Below are 16,561 nucleotides of genomic sequence, written 5' to 3'. Positions count from 1 at the left end.
TAACAACATTCTATCATAGGTACAACAATCATGAACTGTAATCTGTAATATCTCTACGCACATCAGTTGGACCTGGAGGTCGCATATGCACATAATTAAAGGTAATCCAGAGAAGGGCAAGAGTTTGGCTGGACCATTCTTTATCAGCATAGGACCTATAGTGATAGAGACGCTCACTGCAAAAAGGTCTATGAAATACATTTCCCAACATGTTTGAACCAAATGTCAGTGGGTGATTACTGTGAATCGCATTCCTACTCTCTTCACTTTGGTGCCTGGCGTTGCTAAATGAAATTTTTCATTGAATGTAGTGGATGCAATGGATCACAACGGAATGAACACCAAATGTACTTTCTGAAATGTCAGGTATCATCCAGGTGCTCTGATCAGTAAGCACAGCTAAGGCCCAGCTGAATGGACATTGATAGAGAGATATTACGACCCTCTTTTCAGTCCTTTAAAAATAAAATATATGTTTTTAATTGTTAACCGGATATTACATCATATGAGGAAGGAATTTAATATATATATGTACTGATGTTTAAAATGCTGCCCATTTCTTTTTCATGTTTTGACAACTAGTTCATAAGGATACATTATTCCCAGATTATCTGATCGAGGTGAGTTACAAGATGGTATCAGATGTCATTATTGAACAAACCACCCTTACTATCAATGTGCTGAATGAGCAATATGCTCCTAGGGTAAGTTTCTCAGATTTCTGCAATTAATATGTGCAAAAACTTAAATAAGACAGAGAAAATATTTTAAAAATAATTAAGTCTTTAGGACACAGAGTGCAGTAACAGTTTTGTCAATACACATGTGGGGCACTTATAAAGGCTGGCCCAATCCTGTACCTTCTTTGATGGGGTTTTATGGAAATATTGCCTAGTCGGTAATGTATGCAATTTTATATTACGAATGATGGGAAAAAAAGTCCACTACGAGAGACTGTTTAATTTATGGTGGATTAGAAATATTTATTTTGAGACTTTTATAATACTCATACATGACTCAAGTGTATCGGAGTGCTTAACACCTTGGCTGCTAGGTGTTTTCCCCCCCTGTGCTGGAAATTGCTCCTAGTATGTATTCATGAAGAGCTCAGCTCGTCATCAGCACAGCTCAACTGTGCATCATGACGAGCTGAGCTCGTCATCAGCATCGAAAGGGTTAACACAGTAAACGGTCTGCCCAAGTCTAGGGGCATATTAGCAAAAACTTTGTTAAAACTATCGCCATTTAAAACGGAAATAATGGGCTTGCTAATATGCATTATAGAATTCCAATAGAAGCCCAGGTTAGCTGTGCAGGACATCTAACATGGGCTTCTATTGGAATTCTCTAAAGCATATTAGCAAGCCCATTATCGCCGTTTTAGGGGCCAATTCCTGCAGCTAAAACTGCGATAATGTTGACAAGGTTCTTGCTAATATGCCCCATAGGTTGCTGGTACATAGCCTGCTGCATTGTTACAAAGGGCCCTATTTATGGCCAAGTCACGCAGTGCAGCAAGTCACCTTGGTACGTGACAGGGAAAGGCAGGTTTGTGTCCTATTTAAGTCAATACGATACACTCCTGCCTTGCCCCAGCGCTGGCACCCTTTTGGCTGCCTATAGCCAATGCAGGCACCCTTGCACCATGGTGCAAGTGTGCCTGTGTTGTAGGGAGCATTGTCTTCCTCACAAAAAAATCAGTTGAGGCTTTTCCCTCCTTCTATGTGTGCTTCTGAATGCAGAACATATGAAAAGAGGAAACAAACCAGTAAAATAAATATATTTCTCCTCATTCGCCTCAACTGGGGAGGCGTAGGTTTTTGGCACATTCTCAGGTCAACCACTGCTGGTAAATCCAGGAATGTGGCGAAATCCATGGATGTTGCGGGGTAACATGTGCATATTGCTCATGAAAACATGTCCTTGGTGCAGACTAATTCAACGCAGCGATTTGCGCTGCGTTGCATCACATGAGATTTCTGATGCCACTCAGGGACACACAGTGTGGCATTGCGTGGCTTCATAAAGTGAATAGAAATACAACACATCGTAATAATATCCAAAACTTTTTATTCTTGATCTCAATATAGTTAATATAGCCCATCAACAAATAAAATGAAGAGATGTTTCTAATCATCCTCACATAATGAAAACGAATTTCATATTGTTGTTATCTTCCCAAACAACACATGTTTTGCATGTCCACGTTTTCAAGACACCAAATGTTGAATAAAAATGCATGACAACATGTACCTACTAACCCTCTTAATGAATCACACAAATACATTGTAATAATATTCTATATTTTAGGTGGTCCATAGTCATACTGAACATTCACCATATTCACTGTATATCAATTTTAAACGAGCATCAGCAGATGTCAAACCTAAATTGATATATATTATTTTTTCCATTTGAATATCATTGCTGATCATTTAGCATATGGTAACTTATGTCAAAACCAACTTATTCCATCTAGTTCTGACGGTTGACTCCAATACAGGCAATAGTGAAAAAATTGAGATCCCATTAAAAGTAGAGATGTAGCAGAAACTATGGGGAATATTTACAATGAAGTGATGGAGTGCAGCGTTAGCCCTCCTGGCTTAATCACTCCATCACTTCAGAAACGCCGGACTGCACCATATTCACAACAATATGGTGCAGCCCTACGTTTCCCCCTGCCCTGGCGCTAAACTTAGCATCCTAGCGCCAACGCAGGCACCCTTGCACCATTGTGCAAGGGTGTCTGCATTGTGGGGAAGATTGTTTATGTGCAAGAAGGTCTTCCTTCCTGCACATAAACAATCTTTAAATGCCGTTTTGTAACTTTTATGTGTGCTGCTTAATGCAGCACACATAGAAGTTGTAAAATGGCATTTCTTTTTTTGATTGTTTATGCGCAGGAAGGAACACCTTCCTGCACATAAACAATCAATGGCAATTTGCTGTTTCTATGTGTGCTGCACAGTGCACCACACATGGAAACAGGAACAACGAGAAGAAACACAGCATTTCTCTTCATTTTGCCTGTTTAAGACCAGGTTTTCCCTTGGAAATAGGGGGCAGCATCAAAAACAATGGGTGTTACGACATAATGCCCACTGTACACCCATTGCCCTCCCCTTTCACGCTAAGTACAGCGTGAAAGGAGTCCTTCTTTACGAGGCCGATTTAAGCCACGTTAAGTAAATAAGGTGAAGCCCGTATCGGCATCCCTTGTTACTGAAAATTTCGTTTTGGTGGTGATAGGGGCTTGTAAATATGCCCCTATGTGTGGTACAACATAATTGCAAAGAACCCATCAAAACAACGATTCAAAAACCCACATTAGAAGTCTATTCATAAAGCAAGCCCATTAATGAATATGAGAATCCTAATCCATTGAATGAAGTCATTATAATGATAATGGAAAGAACAAGGGAGACACTAGTTGAGGTCCAAGAAAGATAAATGCACCCTATTGCACAAACTCCCCTTTAGTGGCACTGCCATCCAAGAATTAGTCTAAACACATCACAAAAGTCACAATCCCAGATACCTAAACTTGTGATGGTTACAATCCTCTCCTTGCTCTGATCTATTTGAGTTTCTTCAATACATAAAAAATCATACCCATATTTCTTACAAACTCTTAGTAGACATTGTATAAAACCGGGTACTATTAAGAAAGCTATAAAAAGATATAGGATCTTCAAATTCCTAACCCAAAGATCCATAAGCAGATAATAAAAGGCTAGTTATCAATTATTCTTAACTAGTACATCTGGGATACACTTCCTTCAATCAAATATCCAAAGCACTAAAATAGTAAGCAAAATACAAAAACAGTCAAGTTAAAATCCTGTCTTGCAAATATTTTTATAGTTTAAGATCATATACTGCCTCACAAAAAAGTACAAAATTATTTGTATTAAATTTTACATAGAACCATGATGGGACTAAACTCTCATCATGAAAACAACAGCACAAAAGTTATGCCAGTGTTTTACTTCTTTCATAAGCAATGAGAAAATGTTTCTTAGATTACCTTATCATTACAAGTGACTTTATTCTAAGAATTGCATATTTATTGTACATCTAAAATGGAACAAAGTTATTTTCTTTACCTTTGGACCAACTAGTTAATCATGTCCTGCAATTTTTCAGTAAGTACCATAGCAAGTAACACCAATTAAACCAATACTCTGGTGTCCGTTTCTTCAATACAGAGGGTCTGATTCACAAAGGTAAACATATTCTTTTGTGTATGTGTATGTTTGTTTACTATTCACAAATGTATTTTGTTAGTAGTGTATTTACAAGTAAGTAGTCTCTGCCGGACTGTCCTATTTTTATGTGCTGAGAGTCAATGCTAATAAAGATACTACTTGCAAAATACCTTTGTGAATAGTATACAATCACAAACATACGCAAACATTTAAGTTTACCTTTGTAAATCAGGCCCTGACTGTATACATTTCTGATATTTTCTTAGCTAACGCACTAATTAACCATATTTATTGCCCTTGCAGAATGATTAAGAAGAGAGAAGGCAGTAGGTTCTTGAAATAGAGTTTAATCGAAACCTACCTTAACCTTCCTTCAGGCATTCAAGCTTAAGCAATTACATGCATTTACTCAGACAAATTCTAAATTATATGTATTAACTTTAGACACCTCACATAGAAGAAACAGTCATGTGTATAGGGAATGCGACAGTGCAATTGATAATGCTATGGTCCCTGGTGTTTTGAAAGGCTTGCTGGGAGATAAATACTTTTCTGCTAATACTCCCTCATGTGTGTGTGTCTTTCCACTGCTCCCTCAGTAGGAGCTTAAAGATCCTACTGGATTGACAAGCATCTTGTTTTGGCTGATCATCTGCTCGAAGAAGCCATCACGATGTAAACATTATACTTTCAATCTGTACCCCAAATTTGCAGTAGCAGATCATATGAAAATGATGCCTTCTCCCAAGATGATAGCAATTGATCACAATAATCTTGATGTTGCAAGGAAATGTTATAACTTTCTTACGGTCATTGTCTTAGGGGGAGATAAGTCTTATTTAGGTACCTTCTATCTTCCTTTTCCCATGTCATGTGTAGCCATGTATGTATAAAGTATTTCTATGGTGCAAGCATAGAGAAAAGGCAGCTGAGCATTGTACAGGGTCAAAAACAACAGAAGGTATATTAGTCATAGGAGAGGTAGCTTAGTTGTGGATGGTTAATGTCTTATTATGTAATTTCTTTAAATAGGTGAGTCTTCAACTCTTTTCTAAATTGGAGCAGGTATGGGGTGGTTCTGATGGATATAGGGATGCTGTCTCAGAGCCTAAGTGCATCCATGGAAATGCCTTTCCGCCTTATTTGTTTCTCTTTTTACACTCCTTACTCTGCGGTCTAATGACGTATTGGCTGCATTCTAATGATGTATTGGCTGCAGGTGTAGTGAGAACTGCTATAGATGATGTGCTTGCCTGCAAGATACTGAGTGCTGGTCATGGTATCTATGTAGGTGATGTATCTGGTTTTGAAGCTGGAGTGAGCGAACACCGGGAGCCAATGTAATTCTATCCATTTGGGAGTGATGTGATCACATTTATTCAGGCCCTGGATAAGATATGAGGCAGCATGTAAGGTGCCCTTGAGGGGTGCTGGTGTAGAGTGCTGTGGGCTATGGGCCATGGAGCAGGGTATTACCACCGTCCAGATGTGAGAGCATGAGGGTTTCAAAAGCAATTGCGAAGTCACTCTCAAGAAGAAATGATAATCTTTATAAGGGCGAGTTATCAGGCCACTTTTATTTTTGTGCCAATGTTTTTCTTGAGAGTGAGGTTGGTGTCCAGAGTGGAGCCAAGTGACTTGGCATTCAGTGAAAGTTGGGGTTCAAAACATTCATAGCTCATGTCATTGAGCCGTGTTTCTATTGTTACTTGTTTATTGTTCTTGGCAAATAACAGAAATTCTCCCTTGGTTGTGTTGAGCTTTTGGGAGGCACTGGACATCCATTTCTGGAGGATGTCCAAGCAGCTTTGACATGGTAGGTGTTTGAAGCAGAGAAGACTTTCAAGTAAAGTTGTGTATTATCAACATATTAGTGAATCTTAATGCTGTTGTCTGGAATAGATGCTTTGGAAGAACAATGGTTTAGGGTAGGCCTCAAGGGGTCCTTGGTAGAAAAAAGAAGAACAGGGAGCGAATACTTAATAAATCGCTTGGGAGCAGAGGTAGTAGGTACAAGTAGGAGTACAAGGTGCTCAAGTGAATAGTGTGGTGCAGGAAGTGACATAAGTGAACAAAGTGAACGGACTGTCACACAACAGCAACAAGGATAAAAACACAACAATTATATACAAATAGAACTAGTGAAATTCCTTGGGTAGGTCAACGTTGTCTGGAATAGAGCACCAAGCATCTTCATATGAATTTTGAAGATGACTGAAGACACTTTGGAATCCGGAGGACTGCTGATTGGAATCTTTATGAGAAGTCAAGGCCAAGGATGTAGCTGTGGCATGTAGTTGGTTGTGTGGCATGCTGTGGTACATGGACTGTATCAATAAGGTTGACGAGATTGTTTCTAGTTTTTTTATCTTGTTTTGTCTGGGAGGTTGAAGTCACCCAAGAGGATGATGTGAGCATGTCGGATGAAAGGCATGGTTCACCCGGGGAGGCCTGTAGGTTAGACAGAAAGTGGCAGTTTGAAGGTGCAGGGAGAGGGAACTGACAAGTCAGCAGCACCATGGAGTTGGGTGTTACTTGTTTGCCTTGAGTGCAGGAGCACTTATGGATGACAGCAAGGCCACCTCTCTTTTTATTTGCTTGGAACACATAGTTAAAGCTTTAGACTGTAGGAAGAAAGATTGTCTTGGGTGTGTGAGAAGGTGGGGTTAAACAAATTTGTACTTTCACTGAAAATGCTAATGCACAAGTAGATCCTGAAAAATTGACTTTTCCAAGGTTCCTTTGCATCCTCTTTGGTGAATAAAGTAGAACCAAGGCAAGATTTTCTGTGATCTAGAAAGTGGCCCTTCTTCACCCAAATCACACTGCCACCCAACATCCAAATTAATCATGGTATTATATTTAAATGCAATGATCAGCTCCTGATTTTTTAAGAATTAGACCTGGCATCCTTGGTGTGGTTTCTCTTGACTGTTTTGCTTTCTGTCCTCCTGTTTTTGACTGTTTTACTGATTTCATTTTTGCTGGCTTTAGGAATCTAGGCACTTTATCACTGCTCATCGGTGCTAAAGTGCAGATGCTCTTTACCGAGAACATGGTGAGATTGGGTTATTCATAATTGGCATATTTGATTCAGTTAGAAGTCTACTACATGTGTCCAGGGCATGTGCTACTAGTGGGATTGCAAAAAAGAACAATTGATGGGCAAAAGGCTGAACAATGTCAAACATGTACCCAAAGTACAGAGATCTGGGCTTAAATCCATTGTTTATATGCCCATCATGCCATTCCAGTTTAAACTCAGCCAAATGCAAATCTGTCTTGAAGCTGCTACCCATGGGAACAGTGCAACCCGAACTGCAAAGCCAGATCCTCCATTGACCATCGCAGTTGGCCTGAACTCTTGACTTTGTCTAACTAACTCTTTAGGCGCTCAATGCTTCAATGCGCTATTTGTGCATTTCACCTTCAAAAATTCATATCTCCACTTCTACTGATTTTTGTCATTATGGTCTTGTTTTATTTATACAATTATTCTCTATATTTCTAAACTGGTGTAACATCTTTATGTGATGTTTTCACTGTGTTACTGTTGGATGTATTGCACAAATACATTACACAATGCCTCTTAAGGTAAGCCTGACTGCTCTGTGCCCAGCTACCAAAGGGTGAGCACAGAATAATTTAAATTGTGTTACTGACTTACCCTGACTGTGATTGTCATTCCTGCTTGGACAGGGTGCATACCTCTGCCAAGCAGAACCCCAATTTGTAACATTGAGCATGCATAATTGCATTCAAGGACTTTTGCTGTGAATTTTAAGGAATTGCTGTTCTACCTTGAAGGCTGAGGTAAGCACTGGAATGCAATAAAAATTACCATTACTGTCCCTATTTTAGGGAATGTGTTTGAAGTTTAGGATTGCTGAGGTAGATTTCTGTAGCACACTGGGAAAAATTGGAAACACTTATTTATGCCAGTTTCTATTTCAGGACTGTGGCTTTGTCAAATTTCTTCAGAGCATGATTGGATAAGGTATTGTGTCTTATAAATGAGGCCTTCATTGATTAATATACTCCACTTGATTTGCACAATTAAAATCTTTAACAACTGAATCTGAATAGCTCCTACTTAGACAGTAAGATCGTGCTATTTTAAGGAAAGTTGTCTTTTTTTCTCCTATGCGTTCTGTCATCATTCAGATCTCGGTGCACACATCACAATCACTAATTGGGATATAGTGTAGCCTTATAGCTTGCTGTAGTGGACTATACAGGCCAATAAAGGCCCGGCCCACCTTTAAATGCCAGAGCCAAAAGCAAAGGCCTTTAACAAGGGAGCAAGCCTTTATTGACTGGTATAACCCAGCTACAGCTGGTTATAAGTTATTAGAATATTCCACCACTAGAAGGCAGAATGTTCTAACAAATATAACAGAGGCCTCAGTGAGCACGAGGGGATTTACATCTCTTTGAGCTCCATGAAGCCTTTGTTCATTGCAACAGCTCTGATCAACAAACATTGGATTGTTGGAGCTTCTGGCTTTTACCATCCTTTAAAAGCCTGGAGCACTCTATTGTCGTCAATGGAGCTCTTAACATTCAAATCTTCTAACATAGACTTAGAACCCGTCATAACAGGCTGAACTGGCCATTAAAGACCCATTCCACGGTACGACTTGGGCCTTTGAGAAGGGAGCAGGCCTTTAATGGCCGGTACAGCCTGCTACAAAGGGCTCTAAGGCTATTAGAACTTTCCGCCGCTAGAGGGCAGAATGTTCAAATTTGTATAAAAAAGACCTGGCATGGTCCCCAAGGGAGTTGATATCCCCTCGGGCTCCATGAGGCCTTTGTTAAACATTGGAATGTTGATGCTCATGGCTTCTAGTGGCCATTAGAAGCCGAGAGCACTCCATTGTCTTCAATGGAGCTCCCAGCATTCAAATGTTCTAATATATGAAAATATTGTTGACATTACACATTTCCAAAGGTTTTACACTCTTTAACATTGCAGCATATGATCCAATTTATGTGTCTTCTTCATCCAATGGAAATGTGTTTCTGGAAGGCATGTAGGTTGTCTGTGGATGTAACAGTCTGCTGGAGGCATTTGCTATATATGGCATTTCAAGATAATCCCCATAGACCATCTGTTTCTACCAAGCCACACAAAATGTTCTGTAATATTCATCGAGAATCACTTTGATATTTATATATCACCCATTACTCAAACAACTAAGCAGTATTGTTAAGGACCTAGAGCCATTACTCAGGAGTGATGAGGAAATAAATTAGTTTCACCATGATCCTCCATCAGTTGTCTGCAGGCAACATAAATATCTGCCACAGAAACTCACCAGATGCTAATTTTCATGAGGAAAGAACAAACAAAAAAAATACTCTCTCTGTTCAATGCTATAAGATGTAATGTTATAACATTTAAAACCAGCAAACACACATGACGGAATCCTTCATAGGAGCTCCAAAAACAAACTAAACACATCTGACGGAATCCTCTATAAGAGCCCCCTAAAAAAAGGATCCTAAAGGCAAAATGTTGGGCAAACATGAAATAATCTATTTGAAATAATATACCAACTTGCTTAGGATCACAATTCAAGTGAGTTGTCAAGTCAAGTTTATTGTTTTAGTTAGTTAAGACCATAACAATATGTACGAAAACACAGTATATTACGTTATTTTTGCTAAAATAACTCTAAAAGCAAGAAAAATGTGTATAGGGTTTGTGTTTAAACATGTACTTCAAAGACACTGTAGCCCCTGTGCTCATCCCGTAACTAAAAATGTTGTCACCTTTTAGCTATCACAAAGAAATATAGTCTAGTGGCTAAGTTGCAAGTTTTAACACTCTGGGCCTCAGTTTATTTATCTGCCATAATTTGAGCACCTACTTACATTTAGCATGCATTGCTCACTATATTAGAAAATGCTTTGACTACATGTCCCAATTTACAATGGAGGGAGTAGGTGCATTTGACCTTAACATTCGTCTGGGCTACATTATGGACTATCCCAGTTCTCAGCTACCAGAGAGTCTTACATGAAATTTGGTTCAACTAAAATTTTATTTTCATGATTTGTACTTGGTTTTAACCCCTTCGATGCACATGACGGAACGGTTCCGTCATGAGCATCGGTTGAGCTGTGCTCATGACGGAACCGTTCCGTCATGACCACGCCCGTTTTCGTTAGAGCTCAGCACTGGCGGTAAATCTCACCCGCACGGATTTGGTTAAGGTAGACTGGTAATTTGTGTCTCAAAACAGTGATACAATGAGAATCACTTGAATATTGTGTTGGTTCAATGAGTGTTTTTAAGGCAGAGCAGCATTATTTTAATCCAATACTACTTTGTAAATCTGGCAAAATATATCCAGCACTCAAATATATCAATTTGCAGAAACAATTTTTGGGTAGCTGAGATGGATATTTAGCCCTGGATATGAAAGATAATGTATTTATTTATTTAGTTATTCTTTTCAACAGAGTATTTCAACACAAAATTCCTTACTTACCGAGGACATTGTGATTTATTAGACGCTTACAGTTTTGGGTGGATCCAGAGAGGAAGTGATGCGATCAGGAGAATAGGGTATATGGGGCAGTAACTTGACAATAGACAGATTTATTCAATATACATATAAAGATAAAGAGGTACAGAAACAGCATGGATGTAAGTTATTTAGTGAGTTACTAGTAAGAGTTGGTGTTCTGAGAGAGCAGTTTTAATGATGGTAGTTGATTGTTAAAAAGTAGTTCTGTTGGAAAATAGTTATAATGTTGTATATAATATTGGCACCTTGATGCACCTCAAGGATGTTTGGATGTGGCTCAGATGGTTTTAGTGGCTGATCCTAACTTGCAAGTAGGTGTGTAGTTGCTCAGGGTTTCTGGTGGGTAATTGTTTAAGTGAGCCTTCAGGTTATGAGAAAACTAGGAAGAGGTACTTGTAAAGAGCCTCCATACATTCCCCATCCCTTCTATAGCGAACACAGGCAGTGGCCTGTGAGTACAACTGGCATATAAAAGCTATTATGGTATTATCTATGCCCACACCTTCTACAACTGACCATAGCTTGAAGTAATACAATCGAAGGTGGCTGACAGGTCAATGAAGACCATATATATTTATCCATTCTATGCCGCCGTATATTTGGCAATTATCACACTCAGGTTGAGACAAGTATCAATTTACATTTACAGACATTGATCTATAGACCCTTTCCTCTTTTTTAAAACTGTACGCTGTAGGTATCAAAGCATTCCTGTCCATGGCTCAGTCCTCTAGTCTGGTCAGCATTAGGCGCCCCATCAGTTTGGCTGTACCATCTATAAGAGAGGTGGGCCTCCAATTTTGAGGCAGAAGCTTGTCACCTTTTTTTATAAATAGGGGTTCATATTGTTTTTTTAAGAGTCTGGTGGCCCCACCTCACATATGACGTTAAAGATATATAGGTCAATATTGGCGCCCAGAGCTCTTGGTGTTGTGAAAAGAAATCTATAGGGACCCCGTCCAGGCCATGGGCCTTTGCAGTACTACATTGAGCCATCCAATGCCTCACCTCTACCGCCATATCAAACACCAAGCTACCTTTTGGTTCTATCTGCAGGGCACTATTTGGAAAAACAAAATCATCACCTGAAGTATCAAATATTTTCACAAAATGGGCCACTCAGGATTCCTATAAGGAAGGGGGCATTTATCACTTTCCAAAAATCCCTACTATTTTTCATGACAGCTGCTAATCACAGAATCTTCCATGCTTCCTTCCTCATACCCCTTAATCTAGCACTATGTTTTTCTTTATAGTGAATGTACATGCTCTGCACCAGACCCTTATCTCTTGGGAGCATCCTAAGAGCTGCATGTACATTTTTTTAAAGACTTTAAAAAAGCATCATCAAACCAGTACACTGTTGGTCACTGCTTGGGAGAACCAATCCGGAACAAATTGCTTGATATTTCGGCCAATATCTCATCAAATGCTATCATTGACCGTTCTGAATCAGAAGGGTCTAGGCAAATTAGTACCTTTATCTTTAGTAAGAGTCAATGGAAAAAGCTTCTCAATATTAACCTTGTCCAACTTTAGAATAAAACCATTCCCCCTTAATAAAGCTGGCTTTGGGACATTATCCAATGAAAATTTATATTTATAATCCCATATCTTCGAGCAAAAAATGGCAGCATGATCACTGAAGTTTAGCTGTTTCACTTCTAATTGAGTAATCAGAGACCACAATGAGATTGATTGTTGATCCGTTGATCCGTTGTCCAGGCTCTCAAATGTCTTTACTAATAGTCCTTATTAAATATTTCAAGGTTTCTAGTTATTAACAACCTGTTAAGCGCATTTCCATAATCATTGTGGATGAAGTGGGGAGTTGTTGTGTATCGATTTAGATTCCGTATGAAATTCCCAATTCATGCCCTTATATAGGTACATTTCACATTGCCCTTATATAGGCATGGAAATCCATTCCTTATTTAGGAATAGTCCATGCTACCCAAATACAGTCATGGCTACTTCACTCCGTTCATCTACGTCACAACGATTTCTAGGAAAACCAGACTCTTAAGCTTTAGGGACGTCCCCCTGCGTGGATATTGATTTCTCCAAGAACTCATTTATTATGCACGAACATCTATTGCTTAGGGGTTCATGACGTTCGTATGCCCGACTTTTACTTCAATACTGGCATTCCTAAACACCTTCAATGTATAAATATACCTTCACTTGCTATGCCGAAGCACGGTGTGGTTTGACTACCTACTTGCACGACGCAGCTCGCCACAGCAAGTACCGAAGGAAGCCAGCTCCCCAGCTGATGCACTGACTAGAAGCTGTCATCCTCCTCCCGAGAATCCACTTCCAGTGTTCCTGACGCCCTTTGCAGAGTGTGGGGAAATCGAGTACTGGGAAAGAGATACCTACCTCTCTCATTCTAAGGTATGGAGCTGATTAGAACCTAGAGAAACCTTTGGCAATTCTTGGAAAAACTAAACCTATGCTAAACCAGCACATACTTCTTCCCCCTATGTTAGGTACACTGGGGTAGGTGTATTTTAGAAGCACCAGTTGAGTATTTTTGCCTGTGTTATTTATGTATGTATTTTTATATATGTCATAGCAACAGACAATGCTATTACACTATTATTTTATATCAATGTTTATGCAGGACGCATTATAATTCACACTTTGTCTAACGACTGTAGCAGTTCATATCTCTTGCGTGAGAAATAAGACTGTTCGATAAACGCTTTTTATTGAAACGCCCATCTCTCTATTTCTATACAACTCTATAGAAATGAAGCAAGCACGATTGACTGCGTGAAATATTTATCTATTGTTTCCACCACTCAGAAGATATTGTTCCGACTCTAAGGGAAACAAAGTCATCATGTTTATGCCGTTGTCAGAGACTAATCCCTTCTTGTTCATTCGAGTAAGTTTCTAGTGACCTCTGAGTTAGCTGCCACTGACCTCAGTCCTATGTCAAATCTATAGTGTATATTATTCCAATGAGCAGAGCCTATTAGGGATGTAGGGACTACACTACAGAGTTACTTCTCCATCACTTAGTCCACAAACTGCCTTTAATATCTACTCACAGCTGTGATAATTAAAATCACACAACCATACTATATTAAAGCAGTTGTGGTGTACTGCACAGATGGACTCGAGCTCCTTTTCTAAGGATCCAGACACCAGAGCCATATTACCCTCAAAGTTATTGTTATAGTAAATAATTAAAATCCAGTTTCAATCATTAAGACCTTTACATAACAAATGTGGTAATACGGGGACTCATTTTGGAACTTTAAGACCTTTAAACAAGCTGTATTCACTATCTGGGTTAACATACCACCTCTCGCTCCACCAGTCAGGAGGGAACAGCTGGAGCTTAGTATGCGCGATATCTGGCCATAGAAATTGGGCCGGTTTCTCAAGTTTCTAGAAAGCATAAGATGTCATGATCCGCCACAAATTTTATCCAGTCTGGATTTCTCAGCTTCAGCATTAGGCCTGCTGCATTCCAGTTTATATTGAGTATGTGCCATCCTTCATTGACTCTACCACCTTCTGTGTCTTGGATTCAGGTTCCTTATTCTCGTGTGAAACCATGATTTAATTGCCCAGCCAATCTCAGGATTGAAAGCTCTCCAGTGGGGCAAACCGATTATTTACCCTTACTTCAAACCTAGCAGGCTCAGTATTATGCTGAGAAAGGGGACGATGGGTAGACATTCTTCTCCACCCAAACTCAAGAGCCTTCAGCATTAGAGGTTCATGAAAAATCCCAAAAGGAGGTTAAAAATCTGTGAGACTGATGGGGAGGTATTAGGAATTATTCTTAACAGGTCAACTACCAATTTGCACATGTTAATATTAACAACTATACAGTTGCTTTAGGGGCCATGCCAACTCAAGCCACTCCTGTGCGATGATAATAAGTCTACTGAGTGCATTTCCACCCTAGCGCATCTGGTCAATAACTGTAGGACTTTTGCCATAAGCTGCTCTGTTGTCTCTATTTGTGACCTTCTCAACTCAGGGGTATTCACCAGAAGTAGAACATACAGACGGGGATCAGCCATGACAACGCGGGGATTACCCCGCACTGCCATTACAACGCAGGGATTACAACGAAAGTCGACTACGGGAGGAAGGTCCTTCTCCTACCTGGCCGTCAAGACCTGGAACTCCCTCCCGACCGACCTGCGCCTGACCCAAGACCACCTCTCCTTCAGGAAGAAGCTGAAGACCTGGCTGTTCGAGCAGTAGCGGCACCCCCCCCCCCCCAGCGCCTTGAGACCCTACGGGTAGGTAGCGCGCTATATAAGTGTCACTGATTGATTGATTGATTGGTTACAACGACTTTCGCTGGAGGGCGTTGTTGGATAGGGAATAGTTTAATTTCCTATCCAAACCCTTCCCTACTGTCAACGTGGGCTGGAGTTGGAATAGAAAATTAAACTATTCCACTATCCTGCGCCCTCCAGCGAAAGTCGTTGTAACGACTTTTGTTGTAATCCCCGCATTGTAATGGCACGCATGGTAATACCACGCATTCTCATGACATACAACCATACAGACAGGCATTTGGTGGAAGATCTAGCTTATGTGTCCTCTTTACCCTTTGTCTCATCCGTGTACTAGCACATTCCCTGTACTCCATCTCACTCGTCCTTAACCCACTGTCCATAACTGTCATATCAGAAGATCTAGGAGACGATATTGCCCGGATCAATTTACCATCTACGATTGCATAAGCCTGCCTCTGTAGGAGATGGGCTAGTTGAATGAGACTTATTGGTTCCCTTTGGGTAGCTACTCGTGGCGGTTGAGTATCAACCCCCCCCCCTATCACCATCTGTTAGTATAGATTCCCTCTGCGACTGATCAGTGGGAGGTTCTATCATTTCACCAAATCCAACCTCTGTTCTCAAAGCACTATGTGATGATGCTGATGTTGATGAGCCATGAAAGTATACTTGCCTCCCTCTCCCTGCTGCCCCTTACATTTAATTGTGCCCCAACAAAATTGTTAACACCATCATTAATGAGCAAGGATAAAATCTATTCAATTTTAGTTCAAATCAAATCAAAAAGTTTAGTTAATTTACACCACATCCGTTGTAACAATAGTGAAAATACTTGTTTCAACCTTTCACACAGATCATCATTACAATTGCATATTTCATTCCTTGATAAAGGTTCTATACCTGCAGTCGTATTTACTTTTGTGGCCTTATTGTTCTTTGCACCACCCCTTTTTACCTTTACGGGGGTTCTATCTGGGGGAGGGTTAAATTCAGTGCTTAATTTGAGCCAATGGTTTATGGTGCTCGGCACCAGCACTTAATTGTCAACAACAGTTCTTATATCAAACAGTCTGCAACATGGTATAGCTGTTTTATACAATTTAGAGTTCAGCACAACAACAGTTGTTTATTCATTCAATTTACAATAAAAATCACTGAAACCTGTCGCTCAAGCCATTGTTATAATTTTGGAGCCTGAAATACTCTAAAATGTCACACTTGTAGGTGTATGGTGGTTAAAAGTGATGTTGGTACTGTCATTGACATCCCTGGCAGGGTCAACTGGTAATGCAGGCTGCAGTGGAATCGTGATGAGAGGCCCTGGCACTAATTTATATACAAATTAGTCACTGGATAAGTCAGCACCACAGGGACTAGAGTGATTGGTACTCAAACTAATGCCTGAACCTACTCGCCTCACCGCAATTGCAGCGTTTAATTAGTTATCTGTTTGGCAAATCACGTTTGCAGCAACATCAGTTCTTACCTCCTCTAGGGAGAGGTGATGTTTAGTTAGTTCAATCTCTTTAGTTAACACATT

This window comes from Lissotriton vulgaris, chromosome 3_1 (genome assembly GCF_964263255.1).
Source record: "Lissotriton vulgaris chromosome 3_1, aLisVul1.2, whole genome shotgun sequence".
Lineage (NCBI taxonomy): Eukaryota > Metazoa > Chordata > Amphibia > Caudata > Salamandridae > Lissotriton > Lissotriton vulgaris.
This window is presented reverse-complemented; position numbering follows the sequence as displayed.